Source organism: Natator depressus, chromosome 6 (genome assembly GCF_965152275.1).
Source record: "Natator depressus isolate rNatDep1 chromosome 6, rNatDep2.hap1, whole genome shotgun sequence".
Classification (NCBI taxonomy): Eukaryota; Metazoa; Chordata; order Testudines; family Cheloniidae; genus Natator; species Natator depressus.
In genome coordinates this window covers 98,356,426-98,373,269 of record NC_134239.1, presented here as the reverse complement: position 1 = coordinate 98,373,269, position 16,844 = coordinate 98,356,426, and positions in this window count along the sequence as shown.

The following is a 16,844-nucleotide window of genomic DNA, read 5'->3' as shown; positions in this document are numbered from 1 at the left end:
ATTACTCCATGGCATACACAGAGTTCCTGTGTGGCTTCTTCACAGCCTGCACAGTAGAGCTATGTGGTGGTTCCACTGCATATAGGAATGTCCACCCCTGTGGATAGCTGGGCCAGATTTAGGCCGTAGTGTCCACTGTGCGCATAATAACCCTTTACACAAGTGAACAGGTTAAAAATACAACTCTAGGGATCTATGGATATTTTTAGAAAAACATTTAATTACAAGGAACTTAGCAAAGCAGAGCTCGTGATTTTTTTTTTTTTTTATAAAGGCAGCTGTAAATTGTCGTCAGCATTTTCAAGGAGAAATGTAGAAGAGTGTTATAAATATCACATAGATGGGCTAAACTGAAAGAACATCATTTTACTATTAGTGTATTTGTGCTTTTCTATCTCACCATGTAATCCTGCATGTGTATTGCTGGGTTAATACTTAAGGCATGCGGGGAATTCTGCCAAAGTAGCTTCTTAAATTAATAAGTAGGGCTGAGCAGTGAAAGAAGAACTATTTGTATTTGGCTTTTCATTACCAGAAGCCATTCTCCGCTTCTGAAGAATCATTAAACAGCTGATCCAAAGCCCACTCAAGTCAATGGAGGTGAGAGGGAGGGTATCTATTGACTTCTCTGGATCAGGCCCCAGGTGCTTGGACAATTACCTTCCAAAGAGGTATTTGTATTATGGTGCCTCTGTCTTAACACTGTGCAGCCAGGTTAATGAAGTCATGGGCATTTTGCAAGATTGGGCTGACTGTAAACTGTGAAGAAACAAGGTAAACATAAAAGGCAAGTGAATGAAATTTGCTTTAAGTGTTTCACAAAAAGGTGAACTTTTCCCCTCCAACGTAATGCTAATAAATAACGGATTAATAATTTATTTTATTTCTTTCTCAAATAAGTGAAACTGCCATTCAAAGATATTTATGGAAGTAGCTTGGAAAATATTATTCTCAGAAACTGAGGTTTCCTTGGAGCAGGTGAGGGGCTGGGACAATGTTAATCCACAAAACTGACCAGTCCAACAATGACATTTGTAAAGAATTGCACATTAATTTGATTCACATCTACAAACTCTTGCAAAACTAGGATTCAATTCTGCAACATGCTGAGCTCCCTCAGTTCTGTGAAATCAATGGTGGCAGCTGAAAACACTCAGCACTGGTGCAGGATAAGGCCCACAGAGCTTAAATACTCACATCTCCTTTTAAATTTAAACACAGATACCTAGAATAGGCCAAAGCAGTGGATCAGGATTCTCCATCTGTAGACTCTTGAAAAATGAAAAGGATACGTGGGTAAGAGTTTCTCCAAATCTGTCTCTTGTACTAACTCTGAGATGTGAAATGGGGGGTGAGGGTGCAGGGAGTGGCTAGAGGCAAATGGAGAAGGTTTTGGAACAATTTTTATTGACACTAGAGCAACTAGAAGGGTTTGATTCATATAGGATGTTTTGTGAGACGTAGTAGGATAAGTGACTATTTAGTCAGATTCTGGTTTTGCAGGGTTTTTTAAAAAGTGCTTTTTGAAACGCCGAACATTTTAGTTCAGAGGCTGTGTTTATTAAAAAAAAAAAAAAAAAAAAAAAAACCCAAACTCTCTTTTGCAAGTTTATTCTGTGCAACCTATCAGCTCAGCGTCTGTTTACAGATTTAGGGTCAGATTTGCAAACACAGGTCTCTGGTGTTACACTTGCAAACAGCAGGGGAAAATAAGGGTTTGCACTGGCAACTATTTGTGCGTGCAATTAAAGTCATTTAGATGTTCAGCTATATGCTTTCTGGGTGCAGACAAGTATTTACAGTAGACGTGACTGACCTACATTGTGCCAGGTTAAGGCTGGGCTGCACATTAGGCCCTTAAGCAATAGCATTTAACCATGAACGTAGAAGTCATATTTCAGTGCAGCACATGCAGAGATCTTAATGCTTCAGATAATCTCACAAACTTTCACAGCTTTTTTTTTAGGCATGGCTGTACAGTCAAACCTTATTACCAAGATGCTGTTGGGACCAGCTAACTTGGTTCATTCTGTTTTGGTCATGTATATTATTTTTTTACTAATCAGCAGGGATTCTGTACTTAACTAAAAAAATCAAATTTTTTGTTAATGTGCATTTCAAAACAAAAAATTAGTAAGTGAGCTTTGACTGTATTTGTCACAGTTTTCCACAAGACAGTGCATTGTGAAATGAAGGATGTGCCTCCACTGTATTTTCTCTTGGGGTGTTCTTTCTTTGGCTATAAATGATGATGGGAGGCGGGAATTAAATTTGATGTACAAAGGAGCTAATGAATACAGATGACAAAAGATGCAGCACTGCAGCAGGCTAGCCAATTGTTTTGTATAAACTTTGTCATATTATTTCATTTCAAATATTCAGCAGTAAGAATCTTACCAAATAATCATCTTTATGAAGCACTGTTTCAGAAGATGCCTAACCTTATAAAGGGAATCGGATGACATTTTTCTGTTAGGAAAAGCTAAAGCAAAACTTAGACCTGAAAGTACTATAATGAGAAACTTTCAGCACACTGGATTTCTGGAATCATTCTATTTAGAGAGAGAAAAAGATCTGTTAGATCATCCAGTCCATCTTCTTGCTAATGCTGGAGAATTCTCACAAAGAAGATAAACATAGTCCATGTACAGGGCCCTCTCCTGGACTATTTTTGTACCCAAAATGCCCGTCAACTGTATTGCTGATATTGGATGGGACTTCAGTGGGAGTTTTAGGATCTTGATCCTGCAAAGTCCTGAACACTCATCAGGTTCTGACTAAGCATTCCTGCAAGTTGCTGAGATTGCTTAACTTTCACTAAAGTTAGTGGGAGTCAAGGGTTTTCAACAGCTTGCAGGGTTGAACCCTATGTGGCAAAGGAATGCAGGATCTGACCCCAGTTGCATCCTTTTCCTTCGAGCCAGTATGCAGGGATGTATACACTACTTCTGTTTAAACAGCAGCACATGTGGATTTTCAAGTATTATTTTTCTAGTATCAAGCTAGTGGTTAATATGTATGTTTTGCTGTATTGCCATCAATACTGTAAAAAATGTATAATCAGTACAGCTTTAATTCTTGTAAAACTGAAATTGGTGTGTAAAACAAAACAATGTACAAATTTGTGTTTCATAGACAGAAAAGCTTGTATTACTGAATATGTAATATATGTGAAATGAATATATCATAGTCTATTTTTGCCATGGAAATAAATATTTGAAGCAATTTTGGATTTTGTTTGAGTTGTACTGAAAAAAGCAGTCAGTGAACTTAATTATGATCAGTCTAAATACTTTCCTAACTCCTAGATGTGATGGCAGAAATACATTCAGTATAATAGATCCCCTTTCCCAAAGTCTGCAGCAGATACTGTAATGTACCTAAAGGAGAGGGTAAAGCTCTTGCTATTGAAAATTAAAGATATTAATAATTATCCCCTTTGCAGCAAAAGACTCATGATTTCTGCCCTGCCATTATCACCTCATAGTCCATTTTGCATTATGCAGTGAGAGTAATATTAAGAATGTTTGATTATGAATACCAGCAGTTCCCTTCAATGAACAATTAGAAAGGAAGGGATAACATTTGACCTCCCTAGAAAATTCTATTTTCAGTAGTTCTGAAAGTAAATGTACACTAGAAACAGAGTGGTGATGATAAACCGCCTTACAGATACGGTTATGGAATATATAACCTTAATAACTTGATATAAAAAGATTGGGATAGAAGGGTCGAGGGTTAATTATGTACGAAATCCCCTGCAGCCAACTTGATTAGCCATATCATCATGATTTGTAATTTAAGTAACAGTTGACAAACTCCAGGAAAATTCCATCTTTACCCATAGATTACGTGCTGTAGCTTTGCAAAAACACAGTGTATCTGTATGGCCGTTCTTATATATTTCACAGTCATGGTAGCACCTCATTGTTGCTTCTATTGGCTTAGCTGGCGTGCCGAGACTGTTTGTTTACCTGCAGCATCCGCAGGTTTGGCCGATTGCAGCTCCCACTGGCCACGGTTCGCCGTTCCAGGCCGCTGGGGGTTGCGAGAAGCGGGGGCCAGTACATCCCTCGGCCCACACTGCTTCCCGCAGCCCCTGTTGGCCTGGCACAGTGAACCATGGCCAGTGGGAGCTGCGATTGGCCGAACCTGCGTATGCTGCAGGTAAATAAACTGTCTCGGCACGCCAGCTAAGCCAATAGAAGCAACAACGAGGTGCTACCATGACTGTGGAAATATATAAGAATGGCCATACTGGGCCAGACCAATAGTTCATCTAGCCCAGTATCCTATCTTTTGACAATGACCAATGCCAGCCATAAAGTAGATATAATTTATATGTTTCCCAGTTATGATAATATCTCGCTATGCCGCCCCACTGCAACCATCTAACCAATAGGCAGCCTTTGTCACCTTAACACATTCATGGACTGCTCACCGCTGAATAAGCAGTTTCACTACAATGGTCCACCATAGAAACATGGAGGTGAAGGGGCCTGATCCAACCAGAGGTTAAATAAATGGGCGCTTCCGCACTAACCCAAAGAAAGGAAGGCAAACAACTTCTGTGCCTTTTGGGGAATTGTTTGCGTCTCTCATGCACTGTGTACAGGGTGTTTTCCATAACTTAGTTTTTGGGCTGTAGCATCAGTTTGTCATGGAAATGTCATGGAAGCCTGATATGTGGAAACTGATGTAAAGCTAGCTTCCGGTCAGTGTACAATGCCAATTTTAACATTTATTTCTTTTCCTGCAGTTCCCATTCCAAAACATAGACCCTGTTTAAGCTCTCACTACAATTATTTCTTCCAATCAAGCTAGGGTAACCACATTTTCAAAATGCAAAAGCCCCACTCCCTCCCTGGCTCTGTCCCCAGCCCCTCCTCTTCCCCTTGAGGCCCTGCCCCCTGGTCAAGCCAGAAGCTGGAGTTGGACTGTGGTAAGAAGGAGCCTGGGCCACTCTTAGGAGCCCCGGACCCTCCACCTGCCCTGGGAAGGAAGCCTGAGAGCAGCCCCAGCCTGTAGCCCCACCCCCAGGAGCGGGCCGCACAGTGGCCCGGGCTCCCTCGGCAGCTCTTACTACTGCCCAGCTCCAGCTTCTGGCCTGGCCAGGGGTGGCGCCTCATGGGGAAGAGGACGAGCAGGAGACCCCCTTCAGCCCCCACTCCTGGGAAAAGGCTGGCACTGCCCCTGAGCCTCAGGCAGATGTGGAGTGATGCCACAGGGAATCTGGGCCAAATGCTGTCCTGGAGTCATTCAGCCGAGGAGCAGGACTGAACTCTGCATTTTGGGGCTGTCCCGCCCAGTTCGGAAAAAGGTGGTCACCCTAAGTCAAATGTGTTAGGCATTATACAAACTCAAAAGGTAGCCCAGGGCTATTTTCACAAACAGGACTTAGGCCTAATGCCACGGCCCTGAGTTAGGCATCCAGGCTCTCCAGACAATGTCGGGGAGAGTCAGGTGCCTATCTTTGAAAACTCGTGGCGAACGGGGGAAGTCCCAGATGACTGGAAAAAGGCTAACGTAGTGCCAAACTTTAAAAAAGGGAAGAAGGAGGATCCTGGGAACTACAGGCCAGTCAGCCTCACCTCAGTCCCCGGAAAAATCATGGAGCAGGTCCTCAAGGAATCAATCCTGAAGCACTTACACGAGAGGAAAGTGATCAGGAACAGTCAGCATGGATTCACCAAGGGAAGGTCATGCCTGACTAATCTAATCGCCTTCTATGATGAGATTACTGATTCTGTGGATGAAGGGAAAGCAGTGGATGTATTGTTTCTTGACTTTAGCAAAGCTTTTGACACGGTCTCCCACAGTATTCTTGTCAGCAAGTTAAAGAAGTATGGGCTGGATGAATGTACTATAAGGTGGGTAGAAAGTTGGCTAGATTGTCGGGCTCAACGGGTAGTGATCAATGGCTCCATGTCTAGTTGGCAGCCGGTGTCAAGTGGAGTGCCCCAGGGGTCGGTCCTGGGGCCGGTTTTGTTCAATATCTTCATAAATGATCTGGAGGATGGTGTGGATTGCACACTCAGCAAATTTGCGGATGATACTAAACTGGGAGGAGTGGTAGATATGCTGGAGGGCAGAGATAGGATACAGAGGGACCTAGACAAATTGGAGGATTGGGCCAAAAGAAACTTGATGAGGTTCAATAAGGATAAGTGCAGGTCCTGCACTTAGGACGGAAGAACTCAATGCACAGCTACAGACTAGGGACCGAATGGCTAGGCAGCAGCCCTGCGGAAAAGGACCTAGGGGTTACAGTGGACGAGAAGCTGGATATGAGTCAGCAGTGTGCCCTTGTTGCCAAGAAGGCCAATGGCATTTTGGGATGTATAAGTAGGGGCATAGCGAGCAGATCGAGGGACGTGATCGTTCCCCTCTATTCGACATTGGTGAGGCCTCATCTGGAGTACTGTGTCCAGTTTTGGGCCCCACACCACAAGAAGGATGTGGATAAATTGGAGAGAGTCCAGCGAAGGGCAACAAAAATGATTTAGGGATCTGGAACACATGACTTATGAGGAGAGGCTGAGGGAACTGGGATTGTTTAGTCTGCGGAAGAGAAGAATGAGGGGGGATTTGGTAGCTGCTTTCAACTACCTGAGAGGTGGTTCCAGAGAGGATGGTTCTAGACTATTCTCAGTGGTAGAAGAGGACAGGACAAGGAGTAATGGTCTCAAGTTGCAGAGGGGGAGGTTTAGGTTGGATATTAGGAAAACCTTTTTCACTAGGAGGGTGGTGAAACACTGGAATGCGTTACCTAGGGAGGTGGTAGAATCTCCTTCCTTGGAAGTTTTTAAGGTCAGGCTTGACAAAGCCTTGGCTGGGATGATTTGATTGGGGATTGGTCCTGCTTTGAGCAGGGGGTTGGACTAGATGACCTCCTGAGGTCCCTTCCAACCCTGATATTCTATGAAAGGGGTCCTTCCAAGCCAGCATGCTGAGCAGGGTGCTGCCTAAGCTAGCCAGGAGTGAAATGCTCAGGAAAGGGGTGGAGCTCAGATTCACAAAGGAACTTAGACACCTAACTCACATGGATCTAGGCCTTAAGCCTTCTGACTTCCAAGCCACAGGGAGGTGCCTATCTCCACTAAGGATCTTCAGCCATCAACCCTCACCTGGAGTTAGGGTTGATCCAGCTTAGGTGCCTTTCTCACACCTACGGACCCACCCTACTCCATTATAGCCAATTGGTGAGGGCAGGTGGGAGACCTGCTTTCAGATCCTTGCACTGCCTGATTTGGAGTAGGGACTTGAACTCAGCTCTCCCACATCCCAGCTGAGGGCCCTCAAACACAGCCTATTGCGTATTCTAGTGTGAGTGGCTCAAGCTCTCCTGTTGGAGCTGTTCCACTTTGTATGCATAATTAAATATTCACTGAGACAGAGGGAATGGCTCCCTGTGTAGTGTTTCATGAGCCACGGCATTAAAGAATAAGCGGGGTCTCCAAGGATTACAATGGGCATTTTGACTTCCCCTATGGTGATCTTCTGGTCTGGGAAGAAAGTCCCAACTTGCAGCTTCCTGAACAGGCCTGTGTTCCGAAAGATGTGTGCGTCATGCACCTTTCCAGAGCAGGCTGCATTAATGTCCATGAAACACCCACTGTGATCCACAAGTACCTGGAGAGCCATAGAGAAATACCCCTTCCGATTTATGTACTCAGAGGCTGGGTGATCTGGTGCCAGAATTGGAATATGCGTCCCATCTATCGCCCCTCCGTGGTTAGGGAAACCCATTTGTGCAAAGCCAGCCACAATGTCACCCATGTTGCCCAGAGTCACAGCTCTTCTGAGCAGGATGTGATTAATGGCCCTGCAAACTTGCATCAATACAATTCCAAAGGTCGACTTTCCAACTCTAAACTGGTTAGCGACCGATCGGTAGCTGTCTGGAGTTGCCAGCTTCCAGATTGCAATAGCCACCCGCTTCTCCACTGGTAGGGCAGCTCTCAATCTCATGTCCTGGCACTGCAGGGGGGGGGCAAGCTCAGAACACAGTCCCATGAAAGCGGCTTTCCTCATCCGAAAATTCTGCAGCCACTGCTAGTCATCCCAGACTTGCATGACTGTATGATTCCACCACTCAGTGCTTGTTTCCCAAGCCCAAAAGTGGCGTTCCACTGTGGTGAGCACGTCCGTGAATGCTATAAGCAATCTCGTGTCATATGCGTTATGCGAGACGACATTATCGTTGGACTCCTCACTGTCAGTTTGTAGCTTAAGGAGTAACTCATGCTGGCAAGACCCATCAGCATATTCCTCACAAGTTCAGGATCCATTACCACAGACTGAAAGGGAAGACAGAGCACGCAGTATGAAAAACATTGAAAGATGGCGCCAAATGTGGACAGAAGCACAGGGATTGCTGGGATGCGAAGTGATGTGTCACAGGGCCTTGGGACAGGACCCAGAATGTCCCGCACCGCGCCGCACCACCCCCTTCTCACAAGTCACAGTGCCAGAATGGGAAGAGGTGCTCTGTGGGATAGCTGCCCATAATGCACCGCTTCCAATGCTGCTGCAAGTGCCACAAATGTGGCCACGCCACTGTGCTTGCAGGTGACAGTGTGAACACATGGCAGCGCTTTCCCTGCTGCGGTCTCCGAGGGCTGGTTTAACTCAAAGCGCTCTACATCTGCAAGTGTAGCCATGCCCTGAGTCTTTTTCCCTGTGAGTCCCTTTATAACCTGTTTTGTGACCACTGAGTATCCCACTTCGGAAATTTTCTTCTTGCTCCACTTCCACCCCTCCCAGCAGACAAGTTGGAGAGAACTGTTTCTCCTAGGGTGCAATTACTCTTTTGTTCTCCCCAGGTAAGGCCTATTCAGATGCTAATGGTCCTTAATTAATCTGTTATTGTCTCTAGTATGGTAGGGCTTAAAGGTTGATCAGGAATGATGGATACACAGTGACAGAGAGGCACTCATGACACAGCAATTTTCATAGTTAACAACTGCATAATATCATGCATAGGTTCCCCAAATGGTCACGGTAAGTGTGAATGTTGGTGCAAGCAGGGTGCTGTCGTGGAAAAGCTGGCTGAAAAGGTGAGTTTTGAATTTACCTCTAAAGGGAGCATGATGATGATGATTAGGTGATGATCCTAATTTCATGGGACAGTAATTTCCATAATCTCACTCCAGCTTTTATGAAGGTTTTGCATCCTGCAATCATGAGTGACTTTCAGCTGGTTGACAGTTTAATTGTCCCAGTAGCACATAACCACCACAGAAGGCCACAGCTGCAGTAGCTAAGACCAATTTCACATGAGCTTTGAAATTTGGACAATTATATTGAGCGGGATGCTGTGTTCATAGGGGAACCAATACAGAGAGCAGTATACTGGCATGTGGGTGGCCATTTATCTTGAGATTTCTTTCTCTCTCCATGCTGTGTAGTGGTGGAGAGAAGGAGAAACATTTGAGTCAATGTCCTTATTGGGAGCATTAATAGGAGTTTTGCCTGGGTAAGGACTTCAGACTAGACCTATAGCTTGTCAAGCACTTGGGGATGAAAGGGCACAACATAAATGTAGGAGATTATATGTAGCAGAGCTAAGCAAACTTCTCTTATCCCATTTCTGACTAATCACAACAGCTCCAAAACTGATCTGCATGACAAGACCTCAGACAGACACCTAAATTTAAACCAAACATCTGTCATCCCAGACATACCAAACCAGTATTATTTACAGCTCTGCTTATTCTATGTATTTAAGGTATCTCCTCTAATGAACAAAACTACTAGGAAAGACTTGGCGGGCTTGCTCATCAGTATGTTAATCTAGGCTACTAAATTCAGATTATTATTTTATTAATAGCATTTCTAAAGTGACAGTCACATGCCTTTACATACATTTAAACATCAAATCCTTCCAAGGAAAGACCCAGACATGCTTCTCCTGTTCAGAGGCAAAGTAAGAATTTTCACTAGGGAATTGTGCCTACAAAGAAAGTCTTGTGTGCGGGCCCATAAACAAACATCCCCCCCCCCCCCCCCCGAAAAAAACTATTCTTCCACTGAATACAATTGAAATTTAATCCTGTGTAGACAAATGCTTTAGCACAATACTCCAGTGAGTCAGTTGTCTGCAGAATCTAGTTTGTTTTAGTTAGATTTACTGTGGCTTTTTTGAGCTTCCAGATATCAGTTGCTAATTTCCTGCATTCTGGCAATAGAGAAATATGTACATCTGTTCCTTAGTGACTTCATCTCTGAGTCTCCAGAAATAGTGAATACCCTTATATTGCACAAAATCAGACCTCTCTTGGGGGCTGCAGGTCCCCTTCATTCTAGATTGCTCAGGTAGGTGTAAGTCACTGAATTTTCAGATAACTCCTTTAGTTTTGAGAAGCACTGACTGATGGACCTATTGAGGCTGAGGGCTCAGGAATCTAGAGATTTTATGCAAATGATGCAGTGCCCCCATTTTCATATTTAATGCCTATTCACCTCATTTGCATAACACACTTCTTATTTTTAATAAAGTTGCTGGAATGTTCTGCTCCTCATAGTATCAACCGCTCTGCTACAGTGACAGGGACTACGAGAGCAAGCAGTAAAATAAAAAGCATGACTAGACTTTTTGGTGGTTTTATGCTTCCCTCTCAGTAAAACTTAAACACGAACTGAGGCTATTAAGCCTTTGGGTTTGTGATTTATTCACTGACAACCCAGTGAGCTCTCTCCTATCTGGTACTCCAGCAGCCACTAAAGGAGGGGAAGAGTGGGGCCCATATACCACAGTAAAGGTGGATAAGCGAATATGAGGTCTCAGCCAAACCAAGCAAAATGCCGCATGAACTCCATTTATAATGTTACATACGTAACCCCCAGGGGCTCCAGCTGGGGGACAGTCTGTCTCTGGGTGGGTATTTCAGACTCACCTGCACAGTTTCTCAAGAGTTGAGATCACAGAGGCCATATCCTGCGTATGCCGGCGCAGCTGCTGTTCCTCCTCCCCACAGTTGTTGATTCCGTTGCGAACTCCCTGCTGTCGCACAGGGCATGTGAGGGAGTCTATCCCATCATGCATCATGGTCTCTATGCTCTGACAGGAAGTGGGGGAGCTGAGATACAAACCCACACTGGCCTAGTCTCGGTGGTCTCCGCCTGGTTGCTCCAACCGTAGGTAGCTTGACTTGTTTTTTTTCAATCACGGCCCCTCAAGACACAGGCTGAAGTGTGTGAAGCAAAGGCTAAAACACAGCTAGCTAACATGGCTGCAAACCTGCATCCTGAGGGAATTTTTCAAACATGTTAAGCTACCTTGATTGAGCTAACACTTTTGAAAAACGCAACCTTTTTGCCTGTCAAAACAAGGCCTCTGACTTAATTAAGGATAGTGTCTTGGTTCCAGGAATCCACCCTCCAAAGCTAGAACAATTCTCTATTAACTGCAGATACATAGTAAGTAACATGTTTTTTCGCCCCCCTAATTACTCTCTCTAGGCTGCACAATGCATGCTAGAAACAATACATGATCCAAATAGGCACATCAGTTCCCTGCATGATACAGAGGGGAGAGTGGATTGTACTTTGCAGGTAATCAGGATCAGAATTTAATTAGGAAACATCAGCAAAGTGCAGTTGTGCATTAAAATTAAAACATGCCATGATTGTTAATGAAGTGTCTTCTTCCCAATTGCAGCTTTTGATTCAGAGTAAAGTGGGAGCTGTTCCATAGCAGAATCAAGCAAATGGGCTATACAAATCCATTCAGCAGGTATCAGGTGTACTGATTTGATGCACTGTAGCATGTTAGGAAACAATTTGCATAAAATAGAGAATATGGTGAGTGCATAGGTTATCTAACATTTATGTACTGCTGGAGTGTGGTCACTGTCTGAAACAAACTCAGCCCTAGTGTCACTGAGTTAGGAGTTCTGCCAAGGATGAATCTGCCTCTCAGTGTATTTGTGCCACCAAGCTGGAAAATGAATGCTCCATATGAATCTGTTCGCATGAACGAGGTTATCCTACTTATCCCACAGCACACTGTTAGCACTTAAATAATGAAAAGTAAATAGCAGTGAGGTTAATTTACATTTTGTGTTGGTAGTCTGCAGAGAAACTGGAGAAAATGTGCTAAATGGCATTGGTGAGCATTCAACCATAAGTGATTCTGATTCTACTGATCTTGGAATGATAGAAATGTAAGGCTGGAAGGGACCTCAAGAAGTCATCAACTCCAGCCCCCTGCACTGAGGCAGGATGACATAACCCCAGACTACCCCTGACAGGTGTTTGTCCACCCTGTTCTTAAAAACCTCCAATAACAAGGATTCTACAACTCCCCCCAGGATGCCTATTCCAGAGTTTAACCATCCTTACAGTTTGAAAGATTTTCCTAATATCTAACCTAAATTTGCCTTGCTGTAGATTAAGCCCATTACTGATCTATATTAGCAGACAGCTTTGGGGTTGTGTTGTCCCATTCATACATCATTAAATGCCTGGGTTGCTTGTTCGGAAGTTGGCTTTTTGCTGTCAATGTGTGTCACAGGGTCAGTTGTCCCTTGAAGGGAATTGGGGCTCAGCCTCACCTATGCCAGGCTTAGCCCTCCTCCCCAGATGGAGGGAATGAATACAAGGGCCACATGATGGGGAGATGTGACTAAGAACATGGGGGGTATGAGGGCAGCCTGAGGTGAGCTGGGGAGAGCCTTCATGGAGTACGTCTGTCATAAATATAAAGGGAAGGGTAACCACCTTTCTGTATACAGTGCTATAAAATCCCTCCTGGCCAGAGGCAAAGTCCTTTTACCTGTAAAGGGTTAAGAAGCTCAGGTAACCTGGCTGGCACCTGGCCCAAAATGACCAATGAGGGGACAAGATATTTTTAAATCTGGAGGGGGGGAAAGGCTTTGGTCCGTCTGTGTGATACCTTTGCCAGGAACAGATCAAGGATGCAAGCCCTCCAACTCCTGTTAAGTTAGTAAGTAATCTAGCTAGAAAATGCGTTAGGTTTTCTTTGTTTTGGTTTGTGAAATTTGCTGTGCTGAAGGAAATGTGTATTCCTGTTTTTGTGTCTTTCTGTAACTTAAGGTTTTGCCTCGAGGGATTCTCTATGTTTTGAATCTGACTGCCTGTAAGATTATCTTCCATTCTGATCTTACAGAGTTGTTCTCTTATCTTTTTTTTGTTCTTCTAATAAAGTTCTGTTTTTTAAGAATCTGACTGGATTTTTTGGTGTTAAAAATACAAGGCTGGTCTGTGCTCATCTTGTTTATTCTCAAGCCTCCCCAGGAAAGGGGGTGTAAGGACTTGGGGGGATATTTTAGGGAAATAGGAACTCCAAGTGGTCCTTTCCCTGTTCTTTGTCTAAATCACTTGGTGGCAGCATACTGTTCAAAGACAAGGCAAAGTTTGTGCCTTGGGAAAGTTTTAACCTCAGCTGGTAAAAATAAGCTTATGGGGTCTTTCATGCGGGTCCCCACATCTGTACCCTAGAGTTCAGAGTGGGGAAGGAACCCTGACAATGTCATTAAGCAGTGGGAGAACAGTCAGGAAAAGGCCAGTGAGGAAGCCTAGACTGAGTAACACTCCAGAAGGCCTGAGAGGCCTGCAGGGAGCAGGAGCCACCTAAGATGAAAGCTTGGGCTGGAAGAGGAGTAAGAACACTGTACCAATGGTGTGAGCCAGCTATGAAGGGTTGTGGGGTTCTAAACTTGATGCTAATAAAACAAATCCTCAAAAGGGAGAGTTAGTGAGAAAAACACCGGCAATGTAAATGAGAGGCCCTGGGGAAGCAGGGGAAATTGAGGCAGCAGCGGGGCCTGAAGGCAGACTGGGTAAGCCTTGCTACAGTGTGTAATTGGCACCTGGGACATGTGCACCCTGCCTCTGGGAAACAGCCAGTGTATAGCCTCTGCTATCTGTATCAACTATGTTTTTGTACCTGTAAAATGTCAGTAAAGTATGTGCCAGATGTTGTCTCCAAACTTGATCCTTGCTGGAGAGTTAGCTGGCTCTGTGAATGTGCTCTGATGGTGATAGGATGACTCGATATCTTACTACAACTAGCTTAATTTCTCATATGTATGCATGTGTATAGGATGGTATAGTTGGGGGGTCATCTTGTGGTGTGTGATTCATCTTCTGGAACCAGCTTGTTTCTATCTCCTATTAGCTCCGCAATGTGCAGTAGCTCCTGCACATATACTGGAAGGGCAGTCCAACATTCCTTATGGTGTTGAATTCCTGGAATGACTCTGCACAGGATCATGTGTAATGGATCAGTCTCATGCTGCCCTCTGACAGTATGAGTTCACATAGCTCAGTGGGTTGCCTAGCTGGGGTTTGTTTTGTTTGTCTCAGATACCTCGCTACTCAATTATTCTAGCCCTTACTTACCATTCTCAAGGGCTCATGTCACATCCACCAGCCTTCCAGCTGAGGACTGGATAAGACTCACTCTGCTGGAGGCTATGCACATGATTCTGTAAACAGTAAGTGAGATCGCTGCTCGGAAATGCGAGTCATGCCTATTCCATAGGGACTGGGTGTTCTGCCCCTCCAACATTCTTATCCCACTCTGGTCTGGGAGTGGGCAAGAGAATGGCTCGGGGTATACAGCCTGCGGGCTAGCTCCACAAAGAGGACTTAGATGGTAAATGTTGCAATGCTGTGTTCAGGCATCCTGCCACCTAATGGAATTCACAGGCCTGAGTTACGCACCCAGGAGAGTTAGATGCCTAGGAATGGGATCCAGAAAAGCCAGCTTGCTCAGCAGTGAGTAGCCAGTAGGAAATGCTGAGGAAAGGGGTGAGTCCCAAGCCTTGCCCTCAAAGGGACTTACGAGCCAAGCCCCATGCAGGATTCACAGCTGTGAACTCTCTCCTGGTGTTACAGTGCCAGGCCAACCCTTTCTTCCCAAAACAGGCAGAACCTCTGCCTTATAATGTTTAGCCCAGTGGTTAGCCTGCTCACCCAGGATGTGGGCGCCTCAGCTCCAATTCCCCACTCTGCCTGATGTGGAGCAGGGATTTCAACCTGCCTCTGAGGAGGGTGCCCTCACCACCGGGCTATGGGCTATCTCCTGTTAAAGCTGTTTTACTTCATATCACTGATTTAAATAGTCATGTGGGGAGGCAGAGCTAAGTAAGGGTGGGTGTGACTATAGCCTGGTGGTTAGGGAATGCTCCTGGGATGCAGGAGGCCGCTGTTCAAGTTCTCCTTCCACTGGTTGTTTATTTATGCAAAGTAGAATGGCTTCAATGGGAGAGAGCGACAGAGCCTCGCTCTAGGCCAGGGATCTCAAACTCGAATCATCAGGAGGGCCACATGAGGACTAGTACATTGGCCCGAGGGCCGCATCACTGACACCCTCCGCCCCCACCCCACCCCTGCCCTGCCTCTTCCCACCCCTTCCCCAAATCCCTGCCTCTTCTCTGCCTCCTCTCCTGAGCACATGGCTCCCCACTCCCTCCTGGAAAGTGCTAAGCGCCTGGAGGTAGGCAGAGGAGCGGGGACGCAGCGCGCTGCAGGGAGAGGGAGCGCGGGGAGCTTGGCAGGCCGCAGAAAATAACTCGGGGAGGGCGGGGGGCGCAGGGAGCTTGGCAGGCTGCAGGACATAACTCCGGGAGGGTGGGGGGGGGCGTGCAGGAAATAACCCTGTGGGCTGCATGTTTGAGACCCCTGCTCTAGGCTATCTCATAGCGTTTCCAGAGCTGTGGGTTCAGAGCCGTGCTCCACATCAGGCACAGGGAAGATTTGACACAGTATCGCCCACATCCTGGATCAGAGAGCTAACCACCAGGCTAACAGTTATAAAGTGTCTTGTATGGGGCCTGATCTGTTAGGTGACCCCTAAACATACCTATTGGATTGGGCACTGCCAATGAGACAAGTGGGGAACACCTAATTTGAAGATCCTGCAGGGGCTTAGGGATGGGCTAGGCACCAAGGGCCCAGAACTTTGGTGGAAGGGCACATGCCCAACAGGAAATTTTAAGGTTCTTAGTGGATTTTATCAGTGGAAACTTAGGCATGGAGGGAATTTAGGTACCTACATGATTAGGCAGCAGCAGAGCAGGGGTTTTGAAGATCTAAATTTTAGATTTAGGTGCCTGACGTGAGTTAGGCTGGTTTGCAAGAGACTCAGGACTATATCCACATAGGGATTTAGATGCTCAAGTCCCTGCATAAATGATGGTGGTAAGTATAACTGTCTTCTGCAAATTGCTGATGGGCTCATCAGACACTCCTCCGGTCCCTAGTTGCAAGTTACACTGAGACTACTTGAGAGAGTAAGGGTTGTACAAGCAGGCCCTTTGTTTTCAGTACTGAAGACAGAGTCCAGCAGCTTAGGTAGTTTTCTACATATAAAAAACCGCTTGTCTACAGTAAACCAAAATATTTTTAGCTCTAGTTTCCTTCCTCTCTGCGAATCATCCTAATTTCTGATCAAGGGGCTGGCTGACACTGAGGCCTTCCCAGCTTTTCATTGAGCAGGTCCAGTTTTAGATGAGCTCAGAGCTGCTTGGCAGATTCATTAGTAGCCATCATGCAAGCGATGACTGGTATTCTCCCCTTTTCCCACCCACTCCGGAGATACATTACCAGTGACATGTTTGGCTTCCGCTGGCCCAAGACCTATGCGTGGGTATTTGAAATTGGACCTCTTGGCTAGTAGTGATGTGACCTGTTGCAACAGCTGCTGCGGTGTTTTGTTTTACTAGTTGCCTGTTCACGTGTAATTACGATCACTGTTATCTGGAGAGGAAACTGATCATTGCTGGATGGAGCAGATTTCAATTTTGGGGATGAGGGTTCTACAGAAGAAAACTGAAAGATCTGACTCTTTGTGTATTTGTTCGTTTTTAATCCCT